We start from the raw sequence: 5,761 nt of genomic DNA on the forward strand, positions 1-5,761 counted from the left end.
ATGGGTATACCCGGGTAGTGCATGCAAACGCACACACACACACACACACACACGCACACACACACACACACACTCACACACACACACACACAAACCAAAATAATAATGGAACTATAAAGGCTTAGGAGTACGTCTGGGCCCAGAATCTTTGTTCTGAGTCAGGCGTGTCCTGGCCTGTTCAGCTTTCTATCATTCTGAATGTGAACTTTCACATTCTAGCCCTCCTAGACTCAGAACAAGAGCTTAATACAATCAAACTATGTGGGAAACATTTGATTATCTTTTAAAATTTATATATTGTGTGTGTATGCGTGTGTGTATGTGTGTGTGTATGCGCGCGTGTGTGTATGTGTATGCGTGTGTGTATGCGTGTGTATGCATCTGTGTGTGTATGCGTGTGTGTGTATGTATGTGTGTGTATGGGCGTGCGTGTGTATGTGTATGTATGCCTCTGTGTGTGTATGCATGTGTATGTGTGTGTGTATGTGTGTATGTATGCGTGTGTGTGTGTATGTGTGTGTGTGTGTGCACATGCCACAGCACACACGTGGAAGTCAGAGGACAACTTAGTGGAGCTGGCTCTCCCTTTCCACCTCTTCAGGGGCTCTAGGCACTGAACTCAGGTCACAGGCTCACTGGCAAGCACTTTTACATACCAAGCCACCTCAACGACCCTTAGTTTTCTTTACTGGCCAGTGGGTACATGATATCCACTGTGTGTAGAGTGCTCTTCTCAGGGCTGACTCGACTGTCAAACATTTATGGGGCAGATGCAGTGACTGTCTCCATGTCACAGCTGAAGATACCAAGGCCCAGCCATTCTCTTCCTTGAGGATTCCGCACTGGTGCCTCCCAAACCTGTCTCCATACTCTGCACCGAAGGATAATGAGCAGCCATGAGCTGATAAGAAGCCTACAGGGCTGGAGAGATGGCTCAGAGGTTAAGAGCATTGCCTGCTCTTCCAAAGGTCCTGGGTTCAATTCCCAGCAACCACATGGTGGCTCACAGCCATCTGTAATGGGGTCTGGTGTCCTCTTCTGGCCGGCAGGCATACACACAGACAGAATATTGTATACATAATGAATAAATAAATATTTTAAAAAAAGAAGAAGCCTACAGCCTGAAGGGGCTAAGAGGTCACACCTGCGACCTGGCAGTAGTGGCACACACCAGCACTCGGGAGGCAGAGGCAAGTGGATCTCTATGAGTTCGAGTCCAGCCTGGTCCACAGAGCAAATTCCAGTACAGTGAAGGCTACATTGAGAAACCCTGTCTCAGCGGGGTGGGGGGGTTGAGGTCACTCCTGATTGTCCCCCAGCTGAATTAGCATTTGCTTTCTGCTTTATTTTTGTTTTGAGACACTGGTGTGGGAGGTTCTTCTGTCTGTGTGTTGCTTTTCTTGGTTAATGAATAAAGAAACTGCCTTGGCCTGATGATAGGGCAGAACTTAGGTAGATGGGGAAGACAGAACTGAATGCTGGGAGAAGGAAAGAGTCAGAGATGCCATGGATCGGCTGCCAGAGATAGACATGCTGGAACTTTGCTGGTAGGCCACGAACTCATGGTGATACACAGATTAATAGAAATGGGATAAATTAAGATGTAAGAGTTAGCCAATAAGAAGTTAGAGCTAATGGGCCAAGCAGTGATTTAATTAATACACTTTCTGTGTGGTTATTTCGGTTCTGGGTGGCTGGGACCAACAAGTGGCCCTCTCCTCCTACAAGACACCATCACCTTGAACTGATTTGAACCTCCAAACCCCATCCTCCACCTTCTGTGTGTTGGGATTACAGCCACCCACAACCACAGCAGGTTTATAAGGTACTGGAAATTGAACCCAGGACCTCTTGTATGCTAGGCAAGCTCTCACAATGGAGCTATAGTCCCATGCCCTCGATTTGTTCTGAATTTTACAGATCTGGTCTGAGATCCACAGGAGACAGGGAATTGGCATCCACACCCACCCTTCCACCCACACATTATCTGGCTAACTGTCCCCTCCTTTGTCTGCTTAAAGCCAACCGGAGAGTATTCCTCAACAGCCCTCTCCTTGAGGCTGGGGTCCCCCTAAACAATCTGCTGAATGCCAGGATGGACACCCCCTTCTTGGTGTGCCTTTGCTTTGCTCTCTGTCCACAATGTCTGTGATGGTTCCACCCACACTACATCCTTATGTGTCCTCCCTGTTTTCACTGGGTGAGCTTGGAAGGGGACTAACCTGCATCTTTGTATAGGAGTTTCTTGATTACGATAGATCCTCCTCTGGGCAAAGCTTCAAATGCCTGACCCTTCCTGTAGCCTCATCCATCACTGCCATCTTCAGCTGCCCAGGGGTGTTCCTGTTTAACCTGGTTTCTTAGCCACCATCCTGTGGGCTCCATATCTGGGTAGGAAGCTGTCAGAAGAGAAGAGGGAAGCTGATGACTCAGAAGCCCGCTGGAGCCCTTGGATGCACCCGAGTATCAGCCAGCTGAGAGCCAGCTGAAACCACCCTAAGCAGAGACAGCATGTTGGGCAGGCAGGCAGAACCTATAGAGGGGCAGTTTGACGACACAGCCTCCAAGAACCTTCTCTGAGGCTGGTCCAGTGAAGGGTAGAGGAGGAGGTTGGATAGGGGACAGAGGTTCTAAGCATCAGCAGAAACATCAGTAGAGGCCACTGCAGCACCAGTTAGCTTTTCCCACTGAGGAGCACAGACATGCTTAGTGATAAACCATCACAAAGACATTTGCATTCTTTTTCATGACAGAGCAACCTGGCTGGGAGACAGACACATATCCAACATTAGTGCTCAGGACTCAAAGCCTGGCATCTGCAGAGGTTTCTGGGAAAAGTCAGACTGCAAAATAAATGAAGCGTCTTGACAGGTCAAGAAGAAGGTGAACATAAACCCAGGCAAAAAAAAAAAGAAGCTTGTTCATGTGTTCTTCCATTCAAGAAGTGTTTCTTGTGGAGCTAAGGATGCTTGCCTAGCATGCAGAAAGCCCTGGGTTCAATCCCCAGCATCACATTGTTGTAGAATATTAGCTAGACATATGCTGCATTTGTTTGTGCTGTGGAACGTTTGCTTAATGTTACAAAGATGTGTTGCACTCTTTTCTGTTGCATTTCTTTAACTCTGTGAAGCTGTGTCACTTTGCCTGTCTAAAACACCCGATTGGCCCAATAAAGAGTTAAATGGCCAATAGCAAGGCAAGAGAAAGGATAGGTGGGACTGGCAGACAGAAAGGATAAATTGGAGAAGAAATCTAGGAAGAGAAGATCAGGGAGTGAGAGAAGGAGAGGAGGACACCAGGCACTGGCTACCCAGCTACACAGCAAGCAATGGAGTAAGAAGTGAAGAAAGGTCTATAGAATAGAGAAAGATAAAATCCCAGAGGCAAAACATAGATGGGATAATCTAAGTTAAGAAAAACTGGCTAGAAACAAGCCAAACTAAGGCCAAGCATTCATAATAATAAGCCTCTGTGTGATTTATTTGGGAGCTGGGTGGTGGGCCCCCAAAGAGCTAGGAATAAAAGACTAAAAACAACCAACTACACTGTGTGGACTGGATATGGTTGATGCACATCTGTAATCCCAGCACACAGGAGAAGAAGGCAAGAGAACCAGAAGGTCAGGGCCGTTCTCTTATAGATAGTGAGACTGTCTTACACACAAAAACAAGTGTTTCTTGATCTTGACCTGGCAGGTTTTCTAGGGACACAAAGGCGAGCAGAAGGAGGCCTCTCTCATGAGCGAAGCGGGAAGGTGAGGCAAGCAGAGTGGTGAGGGTGTAAAGCAAGGAGGCAGTCGCCATCAGATGCTACCCCTGCCCTCTAGCATGGCTGAGAGAGCAGGCATGTCTCTAGAGTCTACGGTTTGTCCCTTCAGGACATCAGAGACTGTGATGGGCAGACACCTAAGGGCGGGAAGCTGTGACCTCCTTAGCACGGCATTCAGGGTCCAGGATTTAACTCCATCTACCATTGGAGAACGCTGCTTTTAAAAAAGATTTACTGGGGGCTGGAGAGAGAGCTCAACAGTTAAGAGCACTGGCTGCTCTTCTGGAAGTCTTGGCTTCAATTCCCAGCACCAACATGGCCTGTAATTGAGCTCCAAGTGATTTGACACCCTCACACAGACATACATGCAGGCAAAACACTAACGCACCTAAAATAAAAATAAATAAATCATTTTTTTAAAAAAAAATATTTACTTTAGCTAGGTTATGGTGGCACATGCCTTTAATCCCAGCACCCAGGAAAGCAGAGGCAGGCGTCTCTGTGAATTAGAGGCCAGCCTGATTTACAGAGCTATCCCAGGAGAGCCAGGGCTACACAGAGAAACCCTGTCTCCAAAACAAACAAACCCACAAAAAACAGACTTACTTTATTTTTTATGTGTATGTATGTGTGTCTGTGCATATGTGTGTACACGTGTGTGCAGGGGCCTGAAGATTCCCCAAAGCTGGAGTTACAGGCAGTTGTGAGCTGCCTGACACCGGAGCTGGAACAGAACTCTAGTTCTCTGCTAGAGCAGCAAGCACCCAGTCGTCTCTCCAGCCTCATTAAAGTTACCTCTTGCCTTTCCCCTCCTGTTCCTGCCCGGACAAACCGCACGTACTCTGGATGAGCTAACATCTTCACACCTGCACTGTGCACTCCTGGAGTTCACCTGCTGGGCCCACTCCAACTCCACCCTGCTACTCAATGGAGTCCCTTCTGTCTCTATACCCTCAACTCCAGAAGCAGAGCTGATGAGTTCAGTGCCCAGGACAATGGCAATAAAGGTGTCCTCAGAACACCCTAGGGGTGCCTGATGTGTCTGTAGAGGAAGTATTTTACAAAGCGTGGCTCCTGGGAGCACTCTGTCTTACAATCGCTCTTCCTACCAGGCATCGGAGGGCATGTCTTCTCATCTCATCAACAGCCTTTGTCATTACACCATCAGAAATCATTTCACTCAAATGTCGCACCCTCTATTGGCGGCTGGTCCGGGTCACAGTTGGATCTCCCTCTGTGAACTCTGGGAGCCATTGTGTGCTGCCATTAGCACAGCGCTTGGAGCTCTGGTCTGCATTTACCTCTTCAGGCAGCCAGCGTTCACGGAGCAGTCAGCCCGGCTCACTTCCAGATATCCGGGGCCATGGCCGAGTCAGAGTGGTTGACGAGTTGAGGGGGTGTGCTGGGGAACAGGTGCTGTACTATACGGGGGGGGGGGGGGAGGTTTCAGGAAGACTGCCACAAGGGCAGCTGTTGCTAAAACACCTTCCCAGGGAAGAGATAAGCAATGTTTACTCCTTTTCCTAAGGTCCCAACAACAAGCCAAGGCACTATTCCACCGAAGTTTAATCTTGGCAACCGTTAAGTTTATTGGACTTCCTTACAGAGCGTAAGTGAGAGGTTATGTGCAGGAGCGTGGGTATTCCTCCCCCAGTAGGCCACATCTGGAAAGGATGTAGGCTTTCCTATCACATAGAAGGATGCCCCATTCGGTCCTCCATGGTCTATATACGCTAGCCCAGTTCCAAGGTCACAGTTAAGGCAGAGTTGCATACAATGGACGGTAGGGAGCTGTTGGATCCTCGGGAACGGGTCTCATTACCCTCCTCTTCATCCAGGGCCCAACTGGAATGATAGTATAGCCGAATGCCCCAAGATGGCAGTTGCTCGGCCCAGAGGATAGACACAAAAAAGATAGATGCCAGTTGCAGCAGAGAGGAGTGGGGAGAGGAGGATGGGAGGCCACAGGCTGCCCTCCTGTGAGTCAGTCAGA

This window comes from Microtus oregoni, unplaced genomic scaffold (genome assembly GCF_018167655.1).
Source record: "Microtus oregoni isolate MIOR12 unplaced genomic scaffold, Mior012 000048F_ref0000485, whole genome shotgun sequence".
NCBI classification, from domain to species: Eukaryota; Metazoa; Chordata; class Mammalia; order Rodentia; family Cricetidae; genus Microtus; species Microtus oregoni.